Source organism: Anopheles coluzzii, chromosome 3, assembly GCF_943734685.1.
Source record: "Anopheles coluzzii chromosome 3, AcolN3, whole genome shotgun sequence".
Lineage (NCBI taxonomy): Eukaryota > Metazoa > Arthropoda > Insecta > Diptera > Culicidae > Anopheles > Anopheles coluzzii.
In genome coordinates this window covers 38,368,995-38,381,930 of record NC_064671.1, presented here as the reverse complement: position 1 = coordinate 38,381,930, position 12,936 = coordinate 38,368,995, and the positions used below count along the sequence as shown (strand labels likewise).

At 40.5% G+C, this 12,936-nt stretch overlaps 1 non-coding gene across 1 annotated transcript; it reads left to right on the top strand.

Annotated features, from left to right (window-relative positions):
• Nucleotides 1–11,275: 11,275 nt before the first annotated feature.
• Nucleotides 11,276–11,348, top strand: Trnak-uuu (transfer RNA lysine (anticodon UUU)). Its single transcript has one exon. It is a non-coding gene; the product is annotated as a tRNA-Lys (tRNA).
• The last annotated feature ends 1,588 nt before the right edge of the window (nucleotides 11,349–12,936 follow it).

Genomic DNA, 12,936 nt, shown 5'->3' with positions numbered 1-12,936 from the left:
TAACCTTGAATAGTTTTTGATAGAAACTGAGTCGTGGATAACAGGTAGTCTTATCATGTGAATAAGAATTGTACGCACAATTGGTACCAACATACTAAATAGATACATAACCGGCTGTCTACATAACCGATACATACGATACATAACCGGGTCTGGCACTCTGTGACCTATTGTTGAAAACTTGGAGTAAGAAGCAGGAACAGTGAAACAGTATGAGTAAATACTCTATTCCAAAATCAAATACAGGCTTTTCAGAACTGTCAAATTCAATCCATCTTTAGGCGTGTTGAAAGTCATGCTGAAGAAATTAAAAATTAGTGTGATGGAAATGAAATAAAGATTAATAATAGATATAAAAAAAATTTATGTGGATTAACATGCTGCACGCGGTAAATAACAATGTTAACATTTGAAATTGACTTGGAAAACCCTGTATCATACTCCTTGGTTTTTGCAAATGCCTTCATAATTTCGACTGCCCTGTAAGCTGGCAAAATTAACTAGTTTCTATAATAAATTCAAATAAAGACTGATCAGCGTTACTTTCCAGCGGTAGTTTGGATGCTTTTTGCTTAGTTTACATCCATACAATGGAAACCACTTTGGTTATGGAAAACGCAACGCCGACTTGGTTTTGTGTGTTTCAAGAAGTAAGGAAAGAACGATGCAAGTTATGGTCAGAAATAAATTAGGGGAAGGTAGGTAAAGACGGACACGTTAAGGGAAATGGTAAAAATCTAAGGATATATAGGTGCAACGACAATGAAAATGTGCATACATTATCTTACACTCATGTTTTATCAGAAAATGTGTTGAAACTTTTAAATTTCCATCGATTTTTGCCTTTTTTCATGAATGAAAAACATGATTTTTTTCGTGCACTTTTGAAATTTTCGGGTAAGACGGACACCTGATATGGGAAAGATGGATACCATGAAGGCTAACATGGACACCTTTAGAAAACGTTGAAAGTTGAAGATTTTTACAGTATTTTAACAAATTCTATCACTTTCCACGTCCTGGTACGTTTATAAACCAATTCTTGGCCAATTGCAACGACGATTCATTCAACCGTGAATTTAGGAATTGTAAGCACCGCTTCTAATAGATCGTAGAATGCAATCTAAGGCATTTTTAAAATATCGGGCACTAACAGTGGACTTTGCATCAGCTTAGAGAACAACAATTTAAAACTTCGCTTTAGGAAATTATTCCGCGGAAAGTCCGCGACCACGGCATATTTCATGGTCTTATTAATAGGTCCAGCTATTCTTACATTTAAGATTGAACTTTTTGATATCTGTAAAGAATAGAATCTCTCATCTATTCCTGAACGATTTGATATTAGTACTTTATCAGTACTTCAGCCTGATATTTATCAGGCTACATTAAGTGCCTCATCAGCATCGAGCGAGTAATATTATGATGCATGACTGCTATTTTGACCGGTGTTTCATTTCTCGCTTATTTATTACTTTTTTATTATTTATTACTTATTTTATTACAGTCCTACGTATGGCGGCACGGTCTGTTTGGGAATTGAACCCATGACGGGCATGTTGTTAAGTCGTACGAGTTGACGACTGTACTACGAGACCGGCTAATAGCTAGCGTAATAGTTTATATTTTCAAAATACCCTTATTTAAGGTGTTTGAAGAAATATATTCATCACCAATTGATATAAGAAGTAAAATAACTCAAAAATTTCGGTGTCCATCTTTCCCTATGACAAAGTGTCCGTCTTTCCCGCTTTGGTGTCAGGATGTTTAAACCAGCAGAAAACATTTTTTTTAAATTCTTTCATTCTCGTTCTTTCGCCAGTTTTTTGCTTAACAATCATGAAAAATCGTTCATGTAATAAAACTTCCGAAAATATAAACAATGGAAGTTACAGAGCTTAAGACCCGCAGTAATCAAATTAGATCCACAAAGGTGCGCATGATTGAAAATTTGTTTTGTTCATGAATTCAACCAATTTCGCATATATTACACGAAAAATTGCTCTGTAATGGGATGGGATCCGAAGCCCCATTGAGGGATAATACAGGCTCTCCCATCCAACTCCTATTCCGACACGTCCTCGTCGTGCAGAGTGGTAACATGTGTCACCACATATCCAAGCTTGGGTACACGGGCTTGACCCAACCCCTTGGGCGGATGGTGGCACATGGCGAACCAGGAGGGGGGTGGGTATCCCGGGAAACTGGGTGCCTGAACGTCGGGGGGGCAACCCGACGCTAAACAAAACGGTCACGTGGGCGCGGGGCCAGTCACCCAGTCCCATGAATCAACGACTACGGAAAGCACCAGGAATCATCGAAACGGAACCAACGATACCGACCCTACGCAATGCCCCAGGACTACTCTGAAAATGGGCTCATGGAACGTACGCACTCTAAGCGAAGCCGGAGCCTTGAAAAAACTTGATGATGCCCTAGCCACATTGAGCATGGACCTCGTAGCTTTACAAGAGATTCGGTGGCTAGGGAACGGTGTGCACAACAGGCGTGGTAAGCATTGCTACGACATATATTTCAGCTGCCACGACCGCCACCGCGTGCTCGGAACGGGTTTCGCCGTAGGTCCCCGGTTGAAACCCGCAATCATGGATTTCAAGGCTATAAATGATAGGCTATGCACCCTGCGCATGCGAGGCAAATTCTTTAATATAAGCCTCATAAACGTTCACGCCCCTACCGAAGACAAAGAGGAAGAGGAGAAGGACCTTTTTTATGGCCGCCTCGCTAGAATTGTAGATGCTTGCCCCAGGCATGACCTCATAATCATCCTGGGGGACTTCAACGCAAAAGTCGGTAGGGAGCCAATGTACCGCCAATACACTGGCTGTCACAGTCTGCATGAGCACAGTAATGATAATGGTAGTAGATTGGTCCAGTTCGCCGCAGCGAACAATCTGGTTGTAGGAAGTACCAAATTTGCGCGCAAAAAAATCCACAAGATTACGTGGGCGCACCCGGGTGGAGAATCCTTCAACCAGATCGACCACGTGTTAATAAGCCGCCGACGACAGTCAAGTCTGTTAAATGTCAGAACATATCGAGGAGCCAATATCGATTCCGATCACTACTTGGTTGGCTTAGTGATACGTTGTAGAATCGCCCGCCCCCGCGCCAATGGGGGCGGAGAAAACACGCAGGCTAGGCTCAACACGGACTCTCTAAGGGACATTGCTGTCCAACAGGAATTCAAAACCGCTTTAGAAGAGTCTCTACTACTAGAAGACAGATACGAAACTACGAGCGAGAGGTGGAACGCTCTAAAAACAAAAATAATAAACTGTGAAAGAAATATACCCCCACCACGTCGTGGCAACACCAAATCTGGCTGGTTCGACGATGAATGCAGATAAGTGACCGAACGTAAGAATACTGCATGCCGAGCAATGCAGCAACGGCATAGAACGCGGGCATGCGCAGAGGAATATTCACGGCTTAGACGCGAAGAGAAACGAGTTCACCGCTCCAAGAAGCATGCTTTGGAAGAGCAAAACATGCGGGAACTCGAGCAAACCAGAGAGGCGTACGGACCGACACGAAAGTTTTACCAAGCGATAGCAGGTTACCGAAACAACGTTGTACCTAAGGTAACCTGCTGTCGCAACAAGGATGGAGATCTGGTCAGTAACCAGCCAGAGGTCCTCTCGCGGTGGGCTCAGTACTTTGATGAATTACTCAATGACCAGTTTAGCGAACAGCTAGAAGCGCCACTAGCAGATAATGTCATGCTACTGCCACCTAGCATAGATGAAACACGAAAGGCTATCCGTCGGCTGAAAAATAACAAGGCACCCGGAACCGACGGAATTGCAGCCGAACTGGTCAAGAATGGAGGTGCACGACTAGAAAACGAGATTCATCAAATTGTTACTGAGGTGTGGGATAGCGAATCGATGCCTTGTGATTGGAATCTCGGCATCATCTACCCCATATACAAGAAGGGAGATAGGTTGGACTGCAACAACTACAGGGGTATTACGGTGTTGAATACCGCCTATAAAATATTCTCCCTGATCCTTCAGGATCGCCTTGTCCCGCACGTCGAAGAGATAGTAGGAAACTATCAAAGAGGATTCCGAAACGGAAAATCAACCACTGATCAGATCTTCACCATGCGGCAGATCTTGGAGAAGATGGCTGAATACAAAAACGACACATACCATCTCTTCATAGACTTCAAAGCCGCATACGATAGCATAGCCAGGGTAAAACTGTACGACGCTATGAGCTCATTTGGAATCCCGGCCAAACTGATAAGGCTAGTTAGAATGACTATGACCAACGTCACATGCCAGGTGAGGGTGGATGGAAAACTCTCAGGACCTTTTGCTACCACCAAGGGTCTGCGCCAGGGGGACGGGCTTGCCTGTCTCCTATTCAACTTGGCGCTAGAGAGGGCCATCCGCGACTCGAGGGTGGAGACTACGGGAACCATCTTCTATAAGTCAACCCAGATCCTGGCATACGCTGATGATATAGACATCATTGGTCTGCGGCTCTCCTATGTAGCAGAAGCCTACCAAGGGATTGAGCAGGCGGCAGAGAACCTCGGATTGCAGATAAACGAGGCAAAGACCAAACTGATGGTGGCAACATCAGCGGACCTACCAATAAATAATCCAAATCTACGTAGGCGTGATGTACAGATAGGTGAACGCACTTTTGAAGTCGTCCCAGAATTCACCTATCTTGGGTCAAAGGTCAGCAACGACAACAGTATGGAAGTTGAGTTGCGCGCAAGGATGCTGGCTGCCAACCGGTCATTCTACAGCCTGAAAAAGCAGTTCACCTCAAAGAACCTGTCGCGACGGACGAAGCTGGGACTATATAGTACCTATATAGTACCAGTACTCACATACGCCTCTGAGACATGGACACTGTCCAAATCTGACGAAGCCCTCTTAGCCGCGTTCGAGAGGAAGATGCTCAGAAGGATACTTGGCCCCGTATGTGTGGAAGGACAATGGAGGAGCCGCTATAATGACGAGCTATACGAGATGTACGGCGACCTCACTGTCGTACAGCGTATTAAGCTCGCCAGGCTCCGGTGGGCTGGCCATGTTGTACGCATGGAAACGGACGACCCAGCCCGTAAAGTCTTTTTAGGCCGTCCACAAGGACAGAGGAGGCGTGGTAGGCCCAAATTGAGGTGGCAAGATGGCGTGGAGGCGTCCGCCATTAAGGCCGGGATAACGGACTGGCAGACGAAGGCGCGAGACCGTGAGCGGTTTCGGACACTCCTGAGGCAGGCCAAGACCGCAAAGCGGTTGTAGCGCCGGATAAGTAAGTAAAGTAATAAAACTTCCGAAAATATAAACAATGGAAGTTACAGAGCTTAAGACCCGCAGTAATCAAATTAGATCCACAAAGGTGCGCATGATTGAAAATTTGTTTTGTTCATGAATTCAACCAATTTCGCATATATTACACGAAAAATATTCTCAAATGTGTTGTTTTACCTTCAGATAAGATTCTACATTGTTTAATTACTCGAAAATTACCTTTTTCATGCATTTATGAGAAGTGTTCATCTTACCCGCAGTTTCCGTCTTTACCTACCTTCCCCTAATGCTTTTCTTTGGTTGTTTTTAGGTTGATCTTTATATGGGCCTGATTTTTGTCTGAAGCATAGTTAAATAATATCATTTACGACGTATGAGCAAAGTTTTTTAATAAGTGGTCCGAGGAACTGTCCAGCAAGTTTTAAACAGAAAATAGGTGTCAACTTTTAGGTGGATTACAGGGTATTCTAAGTCAAATACGAATGTGCGCATAATTATTCACCACCTTCAAGATTTTTTTCAACAGCTTTAAAGTGACGTATTTGCTTCATAATGAAATTTCAGTTCTTACATATGATTTTCAACACATCATAAGAACTGTCAAATTCAATCCATCTTTAGGCGTGTTGAAAATTATGCTGACGAAATTAAAAATATTGATAACGGAAATGAAATATCAGATTCATGTGGATTAACACCTTGCATGCGGTGAATAACAACGTTTACATTCGAAACTGACTTGGGAAACCCTGAAACATCTAGCAAGCGATGAATAACAACGTTTACATTCGAAACTGTCTTGGAAAACCCTGTAACTGTCCCCTGACCCTGACTTGAAAAACCCTGTCATGGGCTCAAACCTAGAATGGACCGTCCCCACGTAGCAATGACTGACTCTTCTTCTTTTATTCGGCGTAACGTCCTACGCGGATATGCCGGCCTATACAGGCTTTCAAGATTTAATTCATTAGCACGCAGCCGGATAGTCAATCCTTGCTACGGGGGGACGGTTCATTCTAGGAATTGACGAATATACCACGAGACCAGCCATTCCATTATTATATTCTAAATAAAAGTATTCTTATTCTAATGTTGAAGATTTAGTGTTGGCAAACGTTGGTTATACAATGCAAGAATATTTTTTTAGAAGATTTATTTACTTCAAAATACACTTACATTGCAAGGATACACATTGTAATGTGATGAGCGTACATACAGTACAACGATCAACGTCGATCAACGAGTACCGTTGCGGTAGGTCAGTGTTTCGCTGACATGTATCGAGGTAGAATTATACTTTGTTCGAAGCGGACTTTTCAACAGTTGATCGTCCAGACGATCATAGAAACCCAGAAGGGGTTTCCCTTACTGGAAACGTTCTAGTTTAGAAACCTTACCTTGGGAAGGAGGACATAACTAAACTCTTGAAATAAGTTGGAAGGCGAAGTTTTTGGGCAGCGTAACGTCTTATCTTGACAGTCGGATCGAATCTGACTTCCACAATCAGAATTGGTTTTATTTATACTCAATAGATTTCGTACATTTGGTTTTGGAATATGTTTTTGTACCAATTAAAGGTTATTGATATGAGGTGCAATTTATACATTGTATCAGAGCGAGGTATTTGTCATTATGTGCCTATGCTGCGCTTTTAGTGTTTTACGAAGGTTTTGGAAAGTATAAAATGTTCCAGCCAAAGTACGGGTGCGTTCGTCGATCTTTGCCTACACTGGGCTATTAGCAATAAGTTGCTATGTGTTCTCTGTTTGTCCACTTTGCTGCAGTAACATTTTCGATAAATGTGTCTCAATGGTTTTTTCTATGGACAGTATGGTCTGGGTATGTTGCCATGCTGTGAATTGATTTGCTGATGTAATATAATGAATGTGTTGCAATAGCGTGATTTGACTTTCCGAAGTGTGTTACAATGTATCTATAGCTGATAGTGTGGTTTATAATAAGTTCTGTTTAGCAGATATGCTACAAAATTATTGTGTAGTATTTAAGCATTTAATGCAACTCGCAACTTGTGGATTTATTTGTATGCAACATTTATGGCAGTTGATTGTTAATTGATTATTTGAAAAATAGTACTCTAATCGATTAATGACTGGAAATTTACGATCGGGTTAGGTTTGGTACCCACAATGTCATGTAGAACGTTCTTGCTACACTTTGATCATCTTTTCGAGCTCTCTCACAACAATACTTACCGAATTCCCGCGCCAGCATCATCAATCTTTATGAAACGCTGGCTGAATTAATTGTAACAAAATGCAACAGGGTCAAATCCATCGGCACACTTACGTACGTTACACGCAGTCCATCAGCGGCCCAAATCCACCCGCAATTTCAAAAATAGGGGTGATATCGTGGGGCACACATTATCAACCCTAAGGGTTTTAAAGAAATTAGCCTTGCCCAACTCAATTACATCGATCACGCAACCACACAGAACCAACATTCGCTTGCGTGGGTGTGTGATGTCTAAACGTTTTACGATTCCAGCAGTGCTTGCAGGGAATGTCTTGTCGGAATCATGCTGGCGCTCCGTGGCGCATGTTCTACAGCATTTGCCTTTATTTGAGCGATGCTGTTTCGCTGTTGATTATTAAAGTAAACTATTCTCAGTCGTACTTTAGCAAAGCAAAGAACGCGCTATCCGAGGTGCAAGAGAGAATAAATCGCGGCTCCATTAGTACGATGGCAAAGATCATTGCCTTCAATTTGAACCTCAATTAGCAGCACCCAAGATTAAAAACAATCATTGCACTATGCCAGTCGCATTTTTACGCTTTTGAAAGGCAACTCCAAGCGACTCAAGATATATCATCATTTTATAGCGACGAAGCAGTGTCAACGATGATATCATCACGATACATAACACAATGCGTCTGCTGGTGATAGACAAGAGGATCATTTCTGAGAGCCAGCCAGCAATATTAGCGATGGGTGCAGGCAAAAGGAAGTATTTGTAGTAGTATGTGTTTCTCGGACCGGGTGCCGAGTTTACAACGGGAACGGAAGCTGTTGAAATAAATCTCAATTGATAGTGTTCTGCTGCGTTTTTTGTATATCTTGCCAGTCCATAGCATATGCAATTAATTTTTTTTCTATTCCGGTAGTTTTGTTCATTCCTTGAGGATCAGTTTCACCATCGGTTTCAAAGCACAGCTTCCAAGGGTTTGTTTGACGCACCCGTTGTGAAAACAATTAAAACAACCAATTAACCAATTTAGCAAATGAATCAAAATTAGTCGTCCGTGAATCAGTGGAAAGTGGAGCAGAGCACTGTAGGTGTTGAGGAGAGAATCCCTTAGTGTGGGTCGATCCATTACTGTCTGTATCCCCGGTCCGGCCAACTGACACCATGTAGGGAGCATTGCTCATCATATAGCCCGAGAGGCTGTGGCAAATGCATTGACACCGGGTTAGTGTCAGTTGCATCAGCGCGAACTTTCTCACGGTACTGTGTTCACGATGGACCAGACAAAAGGGTAGATGAAAGGTGGTGGAAGAAAGCAAAAGATCAAAATGTTTGTGATACACAACCGATGGTGTCGCAGTTTGCACATTTGCTCAACTGCAGCACTGTCGAATCAAAGAAGACAAAGATACTGGCGTAGCAAATGTAGGTTTACGACCATGTGATGGCTGTATTATGGTGGTTTAATATATTGGACCATGTTAAAAGAGGAAGAAGTTGAATATAGCTTGAATTTCAGTTTCAAGAGCAGATTGTACGCATTAAATTCTTTAAAAAGCAAGCCTGGCTTTAAGGGGCCACATCATATTAACGAATTATTAACGAATGTGACGCTGTTCCGTAGTCATATTCTTTTGGCGCCATTCTAATTGAGCGTTTGGACCGAAACACATCGTTGTCATTGTCTTGAAAAGTTTCTTTTTGAGCTCAGCATGATTGGATTGTTCATCGCAAGCTTGGATTGCTCAAGAGATTGAATTAATCTCGCTACCCTACCAATTAAGAGCCCAAACCATGGATCGTCTAGGGTTGCGATTTTGGTGTGGGATTTAATTTAGGCACTGAGATAAAGTTAAGTGGAGCGATTGGTTGGTGCCTATGTGCCTAAGTGTTGGTCCAAGATGCGGATCAAGAGCGCCGACTGAATCGTTCCACGAAAATTGGTCACATCGAAGAAGCTACACAAAGAGTGTGATGAACGAGATTCTCGTCATCACCCCGTTTGACTATGTCGGTGATGGGTTGGGTTTTGAAGATGCTTCCGAGTGGGTGTGTGATTCAATTCGGATTTCTTTGTCTTGTCCTAAACAAACTACAAGATAGGTCGAGCTATCCCACCAAACTACAGCACATAACTCCGTTGAGTAGATTGGTTCATCGACGATAAGGACGTCAGCAGTTCTGAGGACGAAGAAATCGAGACAAAGTCAAAGTAACGCTCCTGGGCACAGCATTTACATTTCAAAGAACTCATGTCATTACTGCGGAACATGTACTCCCGGGCAGTTTGCGGTAGAAGGATTGTGCTTAGCCTTACCCTTGCAAAGCAAATAGAAATTGGTAAAGGTACTGAAGGTACAATGTTATGCAGATTTTTTTAAACGTTTTTACATCCTCGCTCTTTCCCACGGGCATGCATCGTGTAATAGCAAACGATCCGTGAACGTTGCCCGAAGCTGCAAGTGCACGATTTACTGATCACTTTTTCACAAGCACTGCTCAAGCGTAACAAAATCGCTCGATAAATAAATAACCCATCTACTCATTACCTACAATGAATTTGCCTTTGTTCATTATCAAAATGTGGTTCAATGGTTGGTTCGTGCAAGCATAAAGTGGCCTTAAAATGTCAATACACAATGTTGCTTTTAGGTAATTTTGTTGTTGCAATTTTCGGCAGCGTTTGATGTAAAAATAACTTGTTTAGCGAGTTTTTAAAATTCCTTAAAATTGTATATTAAAAATAGTGTTTTTAAAAACAATTAAAATTGTTTTTAATGTAGGCTGGAATAAATTCTGCAATCATTGAATTTTTCATTTAAAAAACCTCCACTTTCATTGATTTAATGTTCAGGTTCTCTTGATAACGAAACCTGCCGAGCTATTGGCTAACAGCAAATCTGATGAAAATATTCGAACTCTGCACTTTTTGTTTGATATTTTGAAAAATACGCAAGAAAATATAGTGAAAGTTTTTATATGAATAACAAATGAGCTTTTTTATTTCAAAATTGTATTTGGGACAATTTTAACGCGCTTTAGCGTTTTAAGTAACACTTCCAAAAACTGGTACAGCTACCCTACTTTATTGTATTTTTCATACTATAAAACTATTCAAAAGTCAATATCAACAAAGTCACTACGCCATATCAAATATGAAGAGCGCACATCGGAGCATCTAATAAAAAAAATTCTCATTTTCATTCACAAATTCTGCTCGACAAGTATAAAGTGACAAGCACATTTTGTTTATTTTTTCCAAGGTCTACACTTTTTATTGGTAGTCTTAACAATGGTGAATCTTAACAATGTATCACTATATTTTTACGAACCTTTTAAAAAATAGGCTATTTCGTGTTTAAACACAATGCACATTTTGAATGTGAAAGGATTGTATCCAGTTAATGGATTACATCCACCAATAACCTACATATTTGTAAGTAATTGTCTTTTATTAAACAAAAACATGATAAATGAACATAAACAAGTATCATATCTTTTATTGATACTTTGAAAAAATGGAGAAAAATCATAATAAAAATAATCATAATCCAACTCCATCATTTTTCGGCTGACAAAGTGAAATAAAAAATTACCAACAAGGATTTGAATCGTATAGAATATATATGAGGATGGTTGTAAATTGTTGACTTTTGCCTATTGTTAATCCATCCATCTAAACAGTAGATACAGAATGTAATAGGCTCAGATCAGAACCATAAAACCACCAAAGCAACAAAACTAAAGTCATAGCTCACAAATCTGTGCAGCCCGGATAGCTCAGTCGGTAGAGCGTTGGACTTTTAATCCAACGGTCTAGGGTTCAAGTCCCTATTCGGGCGTGGTAATGTTGTTTTTATATAATATATGTTGACTTGATTCTTTTTGCCTGGAGAAATGCTTTTATATAATCCGAACATATAAGATTAAATCATAGATGCGAAGGAAGCTTAGATCAAAAATTTGAAAATTCGTCGAGTATAATTTTAATCTTCATTATTCGAGTATTAATTTTAATCAAACATTATTTGATAAAACAATAGAATGCGAGGGGCAGTTTCAAATGTGAACATGATTTAACCATTACATTCAACTATGTGCTATGAAATCTGACTGTTGTGCAGAAAAACAAATTAAATTTTAAATTGTAAACCCAAAAAATTTTATAATTCAAACCAGCAATAACGGAAACCTTCGAAATTTCTCAATAGTCTCACTTTGTCTTTGTGGTTATCGCATCTATTGTCCCACACGGTCACTTCCTTCGTTGATGGAGAAGCACATTTTAATTAACAATTCCATCAGTAAGCATAACCATCACTCGTGATCGATGTTTCAATTGCATGTTCCACTCAATCTATAGCAATGCAAAAAGAGTCGGCATTGTTAGGCGGTTTCCATGATAGCTCATCAAACGGCAATGAATGATCAATTTTAATTATTCATCAAAATGAGCTTGGCAAATAGTGGCACTTCATTTCCGGACTATTCACAGGTCTCTATGACCACATCCCTTGTTCGCATGTTCCATTGCTCAACAAGCAGAGCAACAAAATGTATTGCACTGGGTGGGGTTGTTTGAGTAGGAAGTTTTAATTTGTGGTCGTAGTAAAATGCATTTGTTTGGTCCTGAAAGGTTTCTCCATTTTATGTCATACTATTTCCACGACGATTGTTTGTTTTAATGCTTATCACGTCAATAAGACATAACCAATGCGCGATTGACCATTCGCTCGTTTCGTAGACAATCCTTCAGATGAATGGTTAGCGTATCAAAAATTAAGCAAGCAAGACAAAATAATGTAAAATCTTAAGAGGTTTTGGATGGTCTCTAGATCAGTTTTTAATCAGTACATTTTATTTTTATAAATTGTGAATTATAAAAAAAATCATGTAAGCAAAGCAAAAGCAGCTTTATATGTAAATTCTAAGGAAGTCAATACTTGTCTGCTCATTCAACATTCTTATCAAGTATGACCCACTCACAAACGCACGGTTATTATTACATCTTTCATGCTATGTTCAATACCCTTCCAATAAATATATAGCCTCACTTCGTATTTCCCTTAAGAATTCCATCATATAGATCGATTGACTGGTTTTAACATTTTTCCTACCATTATTGTAAATTCTTGTGTATTCGCTGCCGTTCTAACATAAACGTGATTTGAATAAACACTCTCTTTAGCTCGTATCCGATGTTCGGTTTTCTTCATTTTTGTGTATGTGACAACAAGTATTCTGTGCTTGGTTTACTGGTTCACAATCTTCGCAGCAACAATTGTCAACCCGCGTTTTTCTTTGCTTTATGCGTTGTCACTGGGAAATGATTTACAATCCAGTGAAAGGATGGAAAGAAAAAGAAGCACGTTCCCTTTGTTTTCCTCATACACCAAAAGCGTTCTCGTTGAGTTACCATGAAACGGGGGC